Raw genomic sequence first — 18,790 nt, 5'->3', positions numbered from 1 at the left:
CTCTTTGTAATATGATATCCTAGCCAGCCCCTTTCTCGCGGCAACTGGTCGCTTTCAGTTGGCCAAGGAATGGCCAACGGTCGGCTATAACTAATTGGACTAGGCCGACCACTGGCCACGTATTATTCTTCGCCTCTCATTGAGTTCCCGGCACCATACCGCACGTCGTGAACAGACAGTCGAGTAATTTACGACGTCTCTTTCCCCTCAAACTTTCCACAACGCCTCCATTTGAGCAGCTAGTATGCGGGATTTTCCCTCCGCGTATCAGCAGGCTCGATCATAACTATTTTTTGAGAAAGAATATTTACAACAAGGAGGCTGATCAAGGAATGCCGAGTATACCATTCAATGGAAAATAAAAATTACAATCCTTTTACATCTCGAAAAAAGTAAAAAAGTCGCAGACTTGATGAACAATAATATTCAAAGTTTCTTGAAATTTCCTCTCATTGAAACTCTTTTAATTCAAAGTTTACATATTTTTTGTTACTGTTTGCCGCTTATAAATAAATAGCTGGGTAAGCATGGAAAACTCCATATCGCCATCTCATTTACGAGTGGAGTAAAGTCTATTCAAATTTGTGAAGAAACGCTTAGGGAAGAGCCAAGCCTATTAGAAGCCTCGCGACCTTCAACCAGGGCCTTAAGGCTCTGGTTTGTATTAATTACTCGACTGTCAGTTCACGACGGGCGGCATGGTGAAGGCGAACTCAATGAGAGGCGAAGAATAATACGTGTCCAGTGGTCGGCCTAATCCAATAAGTTATAGCCGACCGTTGGCCATTCCTCGGCCACCTGAAAGCGACCAATTGCCGTGAAAAAGGGGCTGGCTAGGATATCATATTACAAAGAGTACAAGCTCTACGGTAGCGACTGGCCGAGCTTCGGGCAGATCAAGGATTTTACACGATGGTCGCGAAAACCTCGCTCTCAGACTTCGCACGGTTTTCAATCAGGGCCTTAACTCTTCAGTATAGAATTGAAGGCTCCTTGCGGTCATTGACTGTCACCAGCCCCACCGAGAGACGTTGCAGACGAAGCTTCTAAATACGTCAGTTGTCTGCCCATTCCATGTCTATCAATACCGAGCCCACTTAAAAGCCTGCAGTTTGCTGCCCACTCCATGCTACCCAAAACCGAGCCCATTCTAAAGGTAGGAGAAGTTAGCTGCTCATATATAGTGCCCACTCATTGTCCCTACATGCAGGGCCAAATTAAGTTTTATATCATTTCTCAATGCCATCCATTTATCTCATTATAAATTAAGTAGTCAAGTACAACTGTACGCAGGGCTTAATTAATGTGATGACCAGCACTGAAGTTGATTTTGCTATTACCGTCATGTGGAAAATTTATGTGCGATCATTACACAGGAAAAGACGGGATAACCGTTTTTAAATAAAGCATTTTAGCTACATTGAACGATCGGAACGACTATAAATAAGAATCAGCAGCGTTAAGAGGCAGTGTAATACGAGCGTTCCTAAAGCAAATTTACTAAAAAAATACCAAGCCCCCTTAATCAAGCTATTCTAAAAATCAGATCATAACCTCCTATTTTCATGTAAACTTGTGTTAAGTTTAAGCTGAACTCACAAGCCGTTCGGACAGCCGCTTGAACCCTAACAAAATTCAAGGTATGCTTCAGCCTCCGCCCCAGAGTCGCTATGCTCGCGTTAGAGTAATTCTGGGTCTGCTTGGCCACCTGACCGCGATCAGCAACTAGTCAGAAGCTCCATGCCGACTTTATAGTCGCCTAGGAGTATTGCATGAGTTGGCTCGGCCAATTATACCGAACTTGCACGCTGCGCAGGTGCTGCAAATCAAGCCCTGGACAGAAGGCCCCGGGCAGAAGCCTCCGAGACGTTTGAGTACGAGCATGCCCAATCCCTGTAAATAAACTTAAAATGGATCCCTGATATATTCAGCAAATGTTTTTATGAATCGGTTAAATGGCAGACTAGGCCTCACAATTGTATGTAATATCGATTTCTTTGGGTAATGGCAGTTAACAGTTCATTTGCATTCAACCGACCTAGCGTTTCAATTATCAATAAACAAAAAATCTATATTATTTTGGTTTCATAATAAAATTTATATGAAAGAGATGAAATTATTCGAAGAGATGAAAAAGAAGATGAAATTATTCAATTAATTAAATATAATTAAATGACTATGAAATAAATATAAATAACTAATCTTTTATCAATAAATAAATAACTAATTTCTTGTCTGTCGGCATCACTCGAAGTAGAAGTGAATTATTTTTTGAATTCTAAAAAACAGTTCGTGAACATAAGGAAATGTAGTCTAAATATTTCAAGCCTTCGAGTGATGCAGACTATTATAGTAAGGAAACAGGATGTATTTATGGAATCCAGCTAATCGATTATTGTTCTGATGCAGGAGACTGAGAAATATTCATTTGCTTCAAGTGGAAGATTTACGTAAAGGTGCCTGAACACAAGCAGTAGTTTTTTTTGCACGGTAGTAATTAGCTCATCTAAAAACTTTTCAAGTTATATATTTCGGTCTAAGAATATTTTCATATGCATCATAAATATTTTATTCATATGATAAATATTTTAAAATTTATGTGATGGTGGTGTAGCAATATTCATGAAACATGAATAGATTGAAATGGAGGTATATGCCAATTTTTTGAACCGATGAAGTATTGGAACACTGCTTGCAGGCCGACGATTGAGAACGACTACAGAAACAGATTAGTACAGAACACAGAAGGAAAGCAAGTGTGAGATGGCTGCGGATGGTGGCTGGCTGTCGTTGGAACAATTTATGAATTTTAGCTGTGTGAGTTGGAAAGTTGAAATGAAAATGTATCTGTATGTTAGTTAATACGATGGATCACAAATACTACAGCTCTTAGTCTTAGAAGTTCTAGGGGTTCGTAACCGTTGTAAGTCGTGACGCGTGGTGGTTAGGTAATGGCGGTCAACGGTCATGGTGATTTGAAATAATTACTGATTAATTTTAGGGTGCAATCGTCTCAGATTTTAAAAATTCACAAATTTTAGTTGCATATAAAAAATTTTTTGCTTAATATGAAACTGCAGTGACTGCTGTTGCAGTAACACAAGGCCTACGTCAGGGCTACCTAAGTGCTCTAGCTGTGCCTGGTCTGGTCGTTATTTTAGAAATGGTGGCACTGGCAAAGCAGAGAGGTTTTAGAGTCTACCACTCTACCTCAAGTTCATTTTCGAGTCCTATATGTAGACCAGTAAAGTATCATGGATATTAGCATTATTATACAATAATAATTGATTTAAATCTTGAGTATAATTGAAGAAATTGAAATGAACTGATTCAAAAAAATCTCTGATTTATCACCATCACCATGAATTTATTTATTTAAACCACAACCACTATGAAATGCATGATGCATCAGCATCATTATGGTGGTTTAAGTGGTTAGTGACTTAGTGGTTACTGGTTGGTTCATATATTCAAGATCATTCCAGCCTTGTTGAAACCTAATCAGTTCCAAATATTAGCAAAACATAATAAACCACAGTTTTACATCCAATATAGGTATATATCAAAAAATGATCAAATGTGCATTTGTTCAGTAAATAATCATTTTCAAAATATTGATATACCTAAGCTATAACTTTCTCTTATACTTTATTTTCCCTTCTTGGCTGCTTTCATCTTCAATATGACCACAAATTATTGTTCCCCTTGCTTTCTGCTCTAATAACACTCCTCCTAGACCAGTTACTTACAGTCATGGTGAAACTGACAACTGAGATGTTTTCTTAGAGATCATACATTTTTACTTTCCTGATCTACTTCAATCTCGTGGTTCTATATCTTATGAAGGACAATTCTTCAATCCATGCTGGTATTTATGAATGATACTGGTCCAGTACTCTACTTAACGGGCTCAAATAGTAACAAGGAAGGTCAAGTGAATCTCATTCACCATTTTGCCTGACCTTGCTTTCCTCTTTTTTGTATACTTTTAGAAGTAAACAAAGTTTTTTTAGAATTTTTTTTATACTTTTTGATTGATTTAGATGATGATGTGCTGTCATGGTGCTGCGCTGCCAAGTATGGAAGCTTGCCAATAGAAAGACCTGTCTGTAAATGTCTTTTCAGAATTCAGGGTCATCCCATATGAACTCATTGCTCGAGTTTAGTCAATCTTAATGTGTGGAGCAGATTTTTTTTAAATCAATTCCACAAAGAAACCTTGAAGTTAAGCTGTCAGGTTTTCAAAAATTACATATACTCTACATAAAACCTAATCATGATATATGTATGTATATATGTGTGTGTCAGTGTGTGTGACATTGCTTTTGATATTAACACATGGAAGTAGAGAATCGAGACATATATATTATTGTTGACATTAGGCAATATTGACTCAAATATTGCACCTTCATGATACTGATAGTGATAAAGTTACTAGAGTATTAGTATAGGCACCTAGTTAGTGGTTACTAGTAATAAAAACTACCAGTGTAGGTTAGAGAAGTCTCAGTTGTAATAGGAAGTGGAGACTAATGGCAATTTATGTCAATTGTTACATGAGTGTGGGTCATTTAAATAAAATCTCAAACAATCAAAGAAGACAATTGCTCCTAATTTATTCTATTTTATCAGAACAAATTTTCAGCGTTGCATACAATGATGTCTCCATATTTTAATAGATCAATGGGTATTTAGGTTATATCTTTACAGGTTGGAATGCTTGTAAAAATTAACATCAGACTCATTTTGAGTAGGCAATAATTGAATTAACTAATTTGAACAGAACTCGGTACGAGTATAAAAATGCTTCTTAATGAAAATGTATGACCGTTGAACCTTGGGTATACAATAGATCATTTTTTAGATTTAAATTTTATTGTAAATTTGATTTTAATGGAAAGAGAGCAAGTTTTTGGGTTTCTTGTAGTTTTTTTACTGTAGCAAGATATATATCTTTGCTTAGTATGATGGAATTGTAAGAAAGGTTCCATTTCAGCCATATTTAAAATGAATATAGTTAATATGACTGATAGCCACATTCTGCATGAAGAAATAGTCAAGTTTGTGACAAAACGATACCAGAGCCAAGTTTTTTAAAGGTTGCTTAAGGAGGGCACAATAAATAAAATTGTTGAATAAGGTATTTATGCACAGAAAAATGTACATAATAATGGCAATTTGCATCTAAAATGCCATTTATATAAAGACTTTGTTAGCAGTAGTGAATTCAGTATTTCCAAATCCCTCATAGTCACTCCTACGTCTTGACTGGTTAGTGTAGAGACCTCAGGTTAGAAATTTGTTTGGTCAGCAATGCAGGTGCAGCTCATGGAGATGGATCCAAAATGTTCAGTCAGTGTGTCTCTAATAATGCTGATTCATATTCAGTTAACTCAACATATTTGTTTCTTTAGGAATCATAATTTTCTAAGAAATCAATTTTTTATGCAAAACAGTGTCACAGTATTATCTCAGTAATTGTTTCATGTATATATGTAATGTTGAAGTGAAAAATGACCTATTTGTGCATCACTATTTATTGGGCTGTGGTTCACATACAGAAAGGTTCAAAGAAATATAGTATGACTTGTGTGTAAATTTCAGGTGCAAAGCCATGCCCTGTATTGGCAACACGTTTTTTTCATTGCTTGGTGCCTCCTCCAGCTTATTAGCTGCTTACTTTAAACATTCCCATGTTTTTTAATCAAAATCATTATTTACATATGGAATCCATGTTGAATATTTAACAGCACTAATGAAATTGACCATTGAGTCATTTGAGTGCCATTCTCATGAATTATTTTCACCTCACATGCACTCAGAAATAAGATCGTGATATAATTATAATGAAGTTTTAGCTATGAATGGTGAATGTGCAAACTCACCACTTTAGGTGTTATGAATTTGTTCTGGCTTAGGGTTGTAGCCTAGCTTGTATATGAAATTTTTTTAGGTTTCTTGTTTATTTGAGAATAATGTTCAACACATGTTTCTAAACTTTCATAAAGCAGGAAAAAACTTATCATGATACTCTTTTGCTGAGCAGTCATGAGTGATCATCTATTTGGAGCTCACATTTTAACAGAAGCGTAGACGAAGACAGGAAGCCTTCTCCCTTCAACTTGCTCTCAAGATGCGAAGGAAGCAATCAGAACCTTGTGTACTGGCCCATATGAAACTGCAGCAACCGACGAATGTGTTGCGACTGGGGAATAGTCAGACATCCCTATTGGGGATACTTGTGAACAGAGTGAGCAAAGGACACCGACGACAGCTCTGGCATGCACTTGGCTATCTCAGTAGAAGAAAAAATGAAAAGGGTAAATATGGAATGGTCTGTAGAACACAAAACTGTGTCGGTTCAAAGTACAGAAATACAATCTGGTTGTTCCTGCCAGATAGCAGTAGCAGTGCATCAAGTATTTACCCAGTGATCTTTGATTCACACTAAATGTAACACAGTCGTAAATTTTGCTGCTAAGATTTCGTAATCAATTACATTGTAAGCTAATATATTATGTTTGAGAAGAATTCCGGAGATGTTAAAAATTTACTTATGGCGACCAAACACGACACTCTTCCAGAAATCTGGAAATTGAGTAGCAAGTTTTTTCACAATAGTATGTGACTTATATTTACGGGTTAAGACATTTTCAACATTTTATCAGATGGATAGGCTGGCTGGGGCGGAGCTGTCGTCGCTTCAGTCCACTATAAGGGAAACGTTGAAGCTTCTTCAAAGACTTTGCTCTTCTCGTTCAGTGGTCTTCTCGTTCTTCGCTCGTTGCTCGACGCCAAAAGACCAAGGAAAGCTTCCAAAATCACGAAGCATAAGAGAGGAATCAGGTAAGTTATAAAAAACTATTAATGAAACCATGTTGACATACAATGAACATTGCAATCTAGAAGAGTAGGAAACTTGGTGCCCTGTTTAACTACGAAAGTAGCGACTTCTACTGTTTAAAGTTCCTAGTTTTTTCCCTAGTGGATGAACAAACAAACGCCTTGAATAGAACATTTTTGATAGGGTTGATTTCTAATGGAAATTTTTTCATCTATATATCGGTGAAGCCCAGTGAAACGGTTAGCTTTTATAATGGCATCTAAGGTTGCTCTTGACGCGCAGAGTTCCATTTGTTATTGTAAAAATAACAATTGATTCATACGTTCAAAGAAGACATCACACGAGTGTTACTGCACCTTGTGAGTCATGGTTGTTTGTGTCTCTAAAAACGAATTTTGGTAATCGGCGGAATTTGAGTTGATCGCATATTTGTATCTACGAATCTAGGCTTTTTATGAATTTGCAGGGAATAGTAATCGTTATAATCGTAATTTGCAAATTACGCACGCTCCTGGCACCGCAATAGCTTGAAATGCGGTTGTAGCGCTGGACTTTCAAATACTGGCTCACCTACGAGCGCGATCTGCTCCTTATTCCTTACTATTCCTATAGTTGGCTCAATCACTAGATCCGCTATATACCTTTTGGATTGACAATGTCTTACAGAGATGTTTTAACGCTATTTTGTTCATTTCAGTTTATTGTCAGCCCATGCAGTTATTTTCTTACGTATTTTACAGTCGCTCTCAAGAAAACGAGATTCGTCAATGCGAGACCTGAAGTAAACCAAGCAATCATGAGTGCGATAAAAAACTCCTGCTTGATGATGAGAGCCTCAACTATCGTCAGTCTTGTGGCGTCTGGGCATCTCATGATGATTCTGGTGTGGGTCTCCAACGTCGCGCGAGTGAGTGTCTCATTCGCGAGTCGAGAAAAATAATAAGAAAATTGTCAATAAGAAATACTCTCTGGTCTTCAACGAAACCTGCATTAAATATACATAAAATGAACAATTTTCCCCAAAATGTATAAAGGTTAGTTTGAAAAATTGAATTTATGGTTCATTAATGCGTTAATTGCAGTGTGTTTGGACTCATTTTGTAGCTGTAAAAATGCGCGTTCATCAAATCATTTCTCATTGATGTTAGGCAATAATTTTTGCGCGGCGCCGTTTTTAACTTTTACAAAAGAAGCATTTTATATAAACAATTATACTGGAAAAATCACATTTATTGCTTATTTTTCGCGTAAAACTGGACAAGAAAAAGTCTCAAGACGCGTGAAGGTATCTTCAATACGCATATAATTGGCAATGAAAAAGCTGAAGCTACGGTGTTAAGAACTTTTTTAGAAATTTCTTCTTTTTCAATAGATTTTACTTCTTTGGCTCCCTTGAACAATTAAAATGTCCAAAATAAATCTTCTTAAAAATTTTTCTCCTCCTATAATTTTCAAGCTACATCATTGAGATACATCTCATTCGATTTTCTAAGACCATATCTAGCGACTCTATATTGAACGCTTTTGGATTATATGTTGAAAAAAGTAGGGGGGAGGGGGAAAATAGGGAAAAATTTAAGACGTGCCATAAGAAACTAAAAATAAAAAATATAGAAATCAGTACTCACTGCAGTGAGTGACAGAGAGCGCATTTTCTCGTCGACGAAAACGTGAAGTCACGGACCGATCGAGAGACAGACAGACAGACAGAGGATGAATAGACGGACAGGGAGAGCTCAATAGTGAATTTTTTCGATAAATGAGAAAATGCGCTAAAAAAGGCTTCTAGAATCGGTAGATATTATTTTTACGAACCAAATGACATTTCTGTCGATGTTGAAGCGCGTAAATTTATTTATGAGATTGATTTTGACCCCCTCTTTCTGCCGTTTTCTATTCAGTATTCATTTCATTTTTTCTTTCATTTATAAAAAAATTCACATGAACAAAATTCGCTTGCCACTATACGAATGTGTACGAAGTTTCACAAAGATCCGTCACTAAATAAAAAAGTTTCACAGAAACTTATTTATTTTGACGCTTTACCCGGACGCTTCCCTTAAAAAATTTGTGAGTGATCACAAGATCTACGATGATATTTGATCTAAGTAATAATATCACTCGTTTGCTTGAATCGCAAATTTATCTGTGTTCTAGGATTTTCGAACTGACGATGGAGCTGGACTCCGAAACGTTTTCTTTAAAGATACTATGAATTTTTGTGGTGTTTTATTTGCTATTAAGTTTTTAGATATTTGATCTGAGTTAAGCATACAGAACTTTAGAATAAAATGTGAATGGTGATTGACTAATGGGACTAGCATTTGAATTATTTTATTGCTTATATACATGAACCCTCCGAAGTCTTCCGTTTATTTTGAAAACTGGAATCCGTGCACTGAAATTTATGCTGCAATTGAAAAAAATCACTTTATTCCGGAAATTCTTTTGCGCTTACAAAGAACGCAAAACTATGATTAGGTATATACAGAGCGCCCACAAAATTCGGTAAAAAAAATTGCAATAAGTATTTTTATTGCAACTAAGGAGAATTTATTGATGGCATGTTGACAACATTGCCGATGTCAGATTCGTCAGAACTTCTTCGAGGGAATGATCTTGCGTTCGAGACATCAATCATTGTCGCGTCTCAGGTCAGATTGTTCTAAAGTAAACTGATTGGATGCTCTGTCGAAATTCGTTCCTCAAAATTCCGAAAATACTGGACGTAAATTATTACAATGTAATTTTTAATGCATACTCTTATAGCCCATGATGCAGCCCTTGTATTTTTTTCCAACGCATTATGTGATCTTAACAGCTTTCATTTTAAATGCATTGCATGAACTACTTTCTCTGGAGCAGTTTAATTACAGCGATGGATGTTGGATGAGGGAGCTGCAGAATGCGATGGACTTCAAAAACGGCCTCCAACGCATTCGCTACCAAAGCCGTCACAGCAATGCTGATCCTTGGCTATCAGCGCTCCTGCAATCAAGTGTCCCAATTAGAACAGTTGAAATGATTTTAAACAAGTATCAACGGGCAATTCATCGTCTCGCAGCTATTGTGTTGGAGGGTTGAATTCAAATTATCTAATTAAAACAATGTAAATAATAATTCTGGGAAACCCCACGTTTAAACATTCGTCATTACATTCGAACGATTTCTGTGATCCGGAAAGTCGAAAACCTTTATCCAACAGCAGAATCTCTGCTCTGGAATACATAAGTTCTCTTGCTGTGACGATCCATTACCTGATTCATGCACGCATCCACTACATCCCATCTACCACTGTCAGTTATATGGAAGTTAAGCATTATGTGCTGTTTTTTTTTTTTTTTTGTTTCCTCTATTCTTCTCCATAAGGGAACTTTTTGGCCATAACCTGACCTCGGATCGAATTAAGCTTGCATATGTCCGGGTGCCACTTTGCTGTACGTATATAAAAAATATGCACCTAAATACGTATTATCAACCGTCTTCAGCTGTTGAAAATGTTTCGACATCGTTTTCTTATATCAAAGTTCTTTCGTTTCTGTTTCGGCTATGTACTCGATCTGTGCCTCTGAGTTTATTAATTCTTTAATAAGGTACAAAATGAGTTTGGAGTCAATTTGATCAATTCAAAAGTTTTCTTCTAAGTATCTTCATTAAAAAACTGTCTCTCAATACACAACAACGCAAATTGTTCAGTCACGACACAATCAAATATCAAGGATATTTGAGGGATTATAACTGCATTGCATCGAGAGAAACAGAGCGCTTATGTATGTGGAATGTAATATTTATCAATAACCGAATAGCATGTATAAATGCATGTATAAACCGAATAATGTTGGATGAGCTGGTTAACTTTATTACGTTCAATTTTATTAGGTAGAAGTATGGTGTGTGCATCGAATAAGCTTTATGTTCGATGCTTGAGTATATATAGATTTCCAAGTCTTGCGAGGACTGATCGCCGGATCAACTCAAAATGGAAAATGACTGACCAAAGGTAAGGATCCGCACCCTCCCGAAATATGGTACTGCAAAACATACGATGATTTTCAATAACTCATATAGCTACTCGTTAGTATTTAATCTATGTTTAATGAAAAAAAGTTGTAATGGAATTGACAGACCTGAGATTTGGTTGCGCTTGTTGATAAAATATTTTATTGAGGAGCATCTCGTTCGGAAAATTATTTCCTACCTAAAATGAAGAGATAGCACGACACCCGAATGGTCATAGAAATAACAAGAGAAGACGAACTAAATGGAAATTAATGAGCCAAAGCTTCACACAAGGGGGAAAATTTCCCACGGATGTAAACATAATAATGTTCGCAGAGTTATTGACAATGTCAAAATTATCAGTCGAAATTAATTAAAATCATACGTAAATCTGAGTATGTTGTTTATTATACCACATAGATATATGCAATCATGCATAAAGATATAGCTGCGTTTAACTGCAGATGTTTCCAAGTTCAAAAAAATGAGTCTTGAGGCAGGAAAAAAATTCAAGCTGCTCGTGATATGATAATCTTCTCCTACGTAGATCTCGTGTCATCAATGTCTAAAAAATCTACTAGGAATATATTTTTTTTGTGGCAGCAACTGCTGGGTTTAAGAACCCTCAAAGCCCTAATCATTAACCTGGAGATTTGGGCTCCCGCGGACGAAGGTGGAGATGACTCGATTTACGACGGGATTCTCACGCGTCAAGAACTTAAAATTTATTCCAACGCATTTGTTAAGTTTAAAATTGTTCAAGATATGAATGAGAAACGAAAGAAAAATATTTTATTGGCTTACTTATTTGACATTTATTTTAATTGTTTCAAATTATCAAAAGATCATTCAATTTCTTGGGGGTTGAGCTATTCACGCGTATATTCAGGTCGTCATGATTGACACAGCATGAAAGTTATTGTCTGCTGTTGCAAAACCACAATAAATAAGATCAATTCCATGAGATATTACCGGGTAACTCCGGACGATGCTGTCAATGTGGCAAATCTGCCTTCCTTGATGAGCGAAATTTTTCTCCCTTGATAATGTTTATCGAAATTTCTCTCAAGAAGCACCACATTTGCGTGCTAAAAATTCACATGTGCCGTATATACATATGCGTACTCATTTGTGTGACGCTCATTTTCCCACTTCTTTTATACGGCGAACATTTACATGCTAATTTTATAAGAAGCACCTCTGCACACTAATTTATATGAGAGGCAAATGTGCATACCCTAACAAAATTCAAGGTATGCTTCAGCCTCCGCCCCAGAGTCGCTATGCTCGCGTTAGAGTAATTCTGGGTCTGCTTGGCCACCTGACCGCGATCAGCAACTAGTCAGAAGCTCCATGCCGACTTTATAGTCGCCTAGGAGTATTGCATGAGTTGGCTCGGCCAATTATACCGAACTTGCACGCTGCGCAGGTGCTGCAAATCAAGCCCTGGACAGAAGGCCCCGGGCAGAAGCCTCCGAGACGTTTGAGTACGAGCATGCCCAATCCCTGTAAATAAACTTAAAATGGATCCCTGATATAATTCAGCAAATGTTTTTATGCATCGGTTCAATGGCAGACTAGGCCTCACAATTGTATGTAATATCGATTTCTTCGGGTAGTGGCAGTTAACAGTTCATTTGCATTCAACCGACCTAGCGTTTCAATTATCAATAAACAAAAAATCCATATTATTTTGGTTTCATACTATAATTTATATGAAAGAGGTAGAAAAGAAGATAAAATTATTCAATTAATTATGTATAACTAAATGACTATGAAATAAATATAAATAACTAATCTTTCATCAATAAATAAATAACTAATTTCTTGTCTGTCGGCATCACTCGAAGTAGAAGTGAATTATTTTTTGAATTCTAAAATACAGTTCGTGAACATAAGGATATGTAGTCTAAATATTTCAACCCTTCGAGTGATGCAGACTATTATAGTAAGGAAACAGGATGTATTTATGGAATCCAGCTAATCTATTATTGTTCTGATGCAGGAAACTGAGAAATATTCATTTGCTTCAAGTGGAAAATTTAATTAAAGGTGTCTGAACACAAGCAGTAGTTTTTTTGCACGGTAGTAATTAGCTCATCTAAAAACTATTCAAGTTATATATTTCGGTCTAAGAATATTTTCATATGCATCATAAATATTTTATTCATATGAAAAATATTTTAAAATTTATGTGATGGTGGTGTAGCAATATTCATGAAACATGAATAGATTGAAATGGAGGTATATGCCAATTTTTTGAACCGATGAAGTATTGGAACACTGCTTGCAGGCCGACGATTGAGAACGACTACAGAAACAGATTAGTACAGAACACAGAAGGAAAGCAAGTGTGAGATGGCTGCGGATGGTGGCTGGCTGTCGTTGGAATAATTTGAATTTTATCTGTGTGAGTTGGAAAGTTGAAATGAAAATGTATCTGTATGTTAGTTAATACGATGGATCACAAATACTACAGCTCTTAGTCTTAGAAGTTAGAGGGGTTCGTAAATCGTAACCGTTGTAGCTAAGTCGTGACGCGTGGTGGTCAGGTAGTAATGGCGGTCAACGGTCATGGTGATTTGAAATAATTACTGATTAATTTTAGGGTGCAATCGTCTCAGATTTTAAAAATTCACAAATTTTAGTTGCATATAAAAAATTTTTTGCTTAATATGAAACTGCAGTGACTGCTGTTGCAGTAACCCTAGGCCTAGGTCAGGGCTAAGTGCTCTAGCTGTGCCTGGTCGGTACTTTAGAAATGGTGGCACTGGCAAAGCAGAGAGGTTTTAGAGTCTAGGCTACCACTCTACCTCAAGTTCATTTTCGAGTCCTATATGTAGACCAGTAAAGTAGGCTATCATGGATATTAGCATTATTATACAATAATAATTGATCTAAATCTTGATTATAATTGAAGAAGTTGAAATGAACTGATTCAAAAAAATCTCTGATTTATCACCATGAATTTATTTATTAAAGCCACAACCACTATGAAATGCATCAGCATCATTATGGTGCTTTAAGTGGTTAGGACTTAGGGGAGAGTGGTTACTGGTTGGTTCATAGCCTATAATTCAAGATCATTCCAGCCTTGAAACCTAATCAGTTCCAAATAGGTTATTAGCAAAACATAGCTAATAAACCACAGTTTTACATCCAATATAGGTATATACCAAAAAATGATCAAATGTGCATTTGTTCAGTAAATAATCATTTTCAAAATACTGATATAAGCTATAACTTTCTCTTGTACTTTATTTTCCGTTCTTGGCTGCTTTCATCTTCAATATGACCACAAATTATTGTTCCTTTTGCTTTCTGCTCTAATAACACTCCTCCTAGACCAGTTAGCCTACTTACAGTCATGGTGAAACTGACAACTGAGACGTTTTCTCAGAGATCATACATTTTTACTTTCCTGATCTACTTCAATCTCGTGGTTCTATATCTAATGAAGGACAATTCTTCAATCCATGCTGGTATTTATGAATGATACTGGTCCAGTACTCTACTTAACGGGCTCAAATAGTAACAAGGAAGGTCAAGTGAATCTCATTCACCATTTTGCCTGACCTTGCTTTCCTCTTTTTCGTATACTTTTAGAAGTATACAAAGTTTTTTTTAGAATTTTTTTGTATACTTTTTGATTGATTTAGATGATGATGTGCTGTCATGGCGCTGCGCTGCCAAGTATGGAAGCTTGCCGATAGAAAGACCTGTCTGTAAATGTTTTTTCAGAATTCAGGGTCATCCATATGAACTCATTGCTCGAGTTTAGTCAATCTTAATGTGTGGAGCAGATTTTTTAAAAATCAATTCCACAAAGAAACCTCGAAGTTAAGCAGTCAGGTTTTCAAAAATTACATATACTCTACATAAAACCTAATCATGATATATGTATGTATATATGTGTGTGTGTGACATTGCTTTTGATATTAACACATGGAAGTAGAGAATCGAGACATATATATTATTGTTGACATTAGGCAATATTGACTGAAATATTGCACCTTCATGATACTGATAGTGATAAAGTTACTAGAGTATTAGTATAGGCACCTAGTTAGTGGTTACTAGTAATAAAAACTACCAGTATAGGTTAGAGAAAACTCAGTTGTAATAGGAAGTGGAGACTCATGGCAATTTACGTCAATTGTTACATGAGTGTGGGTCATTTAAATAAAATCTCAAACAATCAAAGAAGGCAAATGCTCCTAATTTATTATATTTTATCAGGACAAATTTTCAGTGTTGCATACAATGATGTCTCCATATTTTAATAGATCAATGGGTATTTAGGTTATATCTTTACAGGTTGGAATGCTAATGTGTTGCGACTGGGGAATAGTCAGACATCCCTATTGGGGATACTTGTGAACAGAGTGAGCAAAGGACACCGACGACAGCTCTGGCATGCACTTGGCTATCTCAGTAGAAGAAAAAATGAAAAGGGTAAATATGGAATGGTCTGTAAAACACAAAACTGTGTGGGATTCAGTTGTGTCGGTTCAAAGTACAGAAATACAATCTGGTTGTTCCTGACAGATAGCAGTAGCAGTGCATCAAGTATTTACCCAGTGATCTTTGATTCACACTAAATGTAACACAGTCGTAAATTTTGCTGCTAAGATTTCGTAATCAATTACATTGTAAGCTAATATATTATGTTTGAGAAGAAGTCCGGAGATGTTAAAAATTTACTTATGGCGACCAAACACGACACTCTTCCAGAAAGCTGGAAATTGAGTAGCAAGTTTTTTCACAATAGTATGTGACTTATATTTACGGGTTAAGACATTTTCAACATTTTATCAGATGGATAGGCTGGCTGGGGTGGAGCTGTCGTCGCTTCAGTCCACTATAAGGAAAACGTTGAAGCTTCTTCAAAGACTTTCCTCTTCTCGTTCAGTGGTCTTCTCGTTCTTTGCTCGTTGCTCGACGTCGGAAGACCAAGAAAAGCTTCCAAAATCACGAAGCATACGAGAGGAATCAGGTAAGTTATGAAAAAACCATTAATGAAACCATGTTGACATACAATGAACATTGCAATCTAGAAGAGTAGGAAACTTGGTGCCCTGTTTAACTACGAAAGTAGCGACTTCTACTGTTTGAAGTTCCTAGTTTTTTCACTAGTGGATGAACAAACAAACGCCTTGAATAGAACTTTTTTGATAGGGTTGATTTCTAATGGAAATTTTTTCATCTATATATCGGTGAAGCCCAGTGAAACGGTTAGCTTTTATAATGGCATCTAAGGTTGCTCTTGACGCGCAGAGTTCCCTTTGTTATTGTAAAAATAACAATTGATTCAGACGTTCAAAGAAGACATCACACGAGTGTTACTGCCCCTTGTGAGTCATGGTTGTTTGTGTCTCTAAAAACGAATCTTTTTATGAATTTGCAGGGAATAGTAATCGTTATAATCGTAATTTGCAAATTACGCACGCTCCTGGCACCGCAATAGCTTAAAATGCGGTTGTAGCGCTGGACTTTCAAAGACTGGCTCACCTACGAGTGCGATCTGCTCCTTATTCCTTTCTATTCCTATAGTTGGCTCAATCACTAGATCCGCTATATACCTTTTGGATTGACAATGTCTTACAGAGATGTTTTAACGCTATTTTGTTCATTTCAGTTTATTGTTAGCCCGTGCAGTTATTTTCTTACGTATTTTACAGTCGCTCTCAAGAAAACGAGATTCGTCAATGCAAGACCTGAAGTAAACCAAGCAATCATGAGTGCAATAAAAAAGGTACTCCAGTGAGATGGAGGCAGAAACAACCGCGTCCGACGACGACCAGTGCCTCTGAAACAGAATGAATCTTCAACTTCGACTTTGGAAGTGCAAGAAAGTGCCGAAGAATCTAACGGCATTTCGGCCACTCCAAGACCCTCACCGAGGCTATACAATGCAACTTTCAATTCTCCAATAGACTGCGTTTTTTCCAAAGCCGTCAGGCTCCTCGAATTATAATAAATGCCTGGAATAAACGTGCATATAAGCCAAGTGCCAAACCTGCCTGGCCAAGTGAACGGTGCTGTAAATATTTATATCGTCAATTTGCAAACATGAAATGGACCATATTTTTCATTTGCCAGTTTTGCTGATGGTGTAGGAAATAATTATCTGGCCACCTATATATGTATTTTATTTTCGTGAGTGTTCAAATATTTCTGCTGAAAGATGAGTAGCTTCTGCGTAAGATGTGCTGTAAGAGAATATTGAATGAGTGTTTTATTAACCAAAAGTTCGCCTTCTCTCAGTTTCCATTAATGATATACGAGGTATCGTGTTATGCTGTATTTTGCTAGTGGTAAGTTGTAGATTATAAAAGGAATTAAATATTGGCGTAATGGTTTGGTGCCTGGGATCCGCAGTATCAAATTTATGCTGATTCATACGCAATCTTCAATTGATGAACCGATTATGCGATTGTGATATAACCTGTTAGTTGATACAATTTTCAAACATGAAATTTACAATAATTTTTGTTTGTCATTTGTGCTGAGGGTGCTGAGGGGTTAGGTCACCTGATTCGTTGAGTGTTGAACTGGTGATGAAAAGAGAATTAACTTACTCGTTGTATGCGCTCGATAAAAGAATTTTGAATGAGAATGAATATGAAATTTGAACTACTCGTAGCCTGCTATTGAATTGAAAAAAAAACTTGTGCGATAGTAAGTGATATAGCCTCTAAGGTTTTACTATTTTGATGCGGGTAAAGGAAATTCTTATCCATCTGTGTTGTATTTAGGTTCAAAATTGAATGCCGAAGCTTTACTCGAACTTGTGTTGGAGAGAGTAAAAATATCGAGTTAGACTGAACGCGCATGTTTTCGGCTAGAAATCGGTACCAAACATTTTTGTGTGTTGGTAGAATATATTTTGCACCAGTACACCATCAAATAGTGTTCAGAATTTTCTTGTATCATCATAATCTTCAACGAGTCGAAAAAGATATTGAAAATAAACTCGTGTAGTTAAGTATTCAACTTCCCCTCCCTTCCTCCCACTGGAGGAGAGGGTGGGGAGGAGGAGAATTGCCTTGTCCTCCCCCTGTAGACCGAAACGCGGACATAGGGATGCTGGTGGACTATGCTCCCCGAGTCCTAGGCGGTACTTAATTCAGAGCCGCCCTCGTCTCTAAATTTTGTTAGGGTATTGGATCCCGCAGATAACATAGCATATAAGGATGGCATTCACTGTCATGAGCACTGTATGGTGGACGCTCCGGTGACCATGGATAAGAAGATAGTTTACCATGGATTAGCAGAATATTTATCAACTGCTTTAATATAACATAAAGATATATAATAACTTATTTCAGTACAAAAAGGTAGAGCTTGTGTCAACTGTTAAACAAAAACTCGTGGCAGGCAAAGAGAGAAATCTAAATACTAAACCTGAGCAGAAATGACGAGTGTGCAAGTCACCCAAATACGTAAGTAGGTATGCGTCAGCCAAAGCACGCTCTTTGCCCTTAAATCTCTCAAAACCAGGGCCTATATACTATACTTTCAAAAAAAGTTAAGATATCGTAAGTTCATCAGCCAATCATTGACGGCCTTTCATGCAAAATCCACCAATCATAGACAAGAAAATAGAGCGTAAGTACTTACGTTCACTTAGCGAGTTTTGAAAGTATGGCCCCTGGGCACTTTAGCCACAAAGTAGGACATGTAGAAAAAGTGAAGGTCTTGAGGCGATCTATTAAGAAGCCCTGAGCTTGATGATGATGATAAACGGTAGCCCGCACTCATGTTCCGACAAAGCTTCCATTTATTCAGGCTTAGTGAGTGCTTCAAACAACTCCCGATCGCGTGCCCAACACACGCGATCGAGATGCCTATGAGTGAATAAATATTCACCCTTGCTTCACACGGACCGGCTTTACTCGAGTAAACCGGCAACGTGAATAGTAAATTTGAATCATGAGTTGTTGA

The 18,790-nt window shown here is 36.9% G+C and overlaps 1 long non-coding RNA gene across 2 annotated transcripts; it reads left to right on the top strand.

Moving 5' to 3' along the window:
* The first annotated feature begins 2,712 nt into the window (after window positions 1-2,712).
* Window positions 2,713-17,896, top strand: LOC108672468. Of its 2 annotated transcripts, none has more exons than XR_007156799.1 (4): window positions 2,713-2,817; window positions 6,047-6,320; window positions 6,669-6,846; window positions 16,525-17,896. It is a non-coding gene; the product is annotated as an uncharacterized LOC108672468 (long non-coding RNA). The 2 variants fall into 2 exon arrangements; XR_001930895.2 differs by lacking the exon at window positions 16,525-17,896 and adding an exon at window positions 7,585-7,645.
* Window positions 17,897-18,790: the final 894 nt, after the last annotated feature.

Source organism: Hyalella azteca, unplaced genomic scaffold, assembly GCF_000764305.2.
Source record: "Hyalella azteca isolate HAZT.00-mixed unplaced genomic scaffold, Hazt_2.0.2 contig7236, whole genome shotgun sequence".
Lineage (NCBI taxonomy): Eukaryota > Metazoa > Arthropoda > Malacostraca > Amphipoda > Hyalellidae > Hyalella > Hyalella azteca.
The sequence above is the reverse complement of the archived record's forward strand: the minus strand, read 5'-3'. Positions and strand labels throughout refer to the sequence as shown.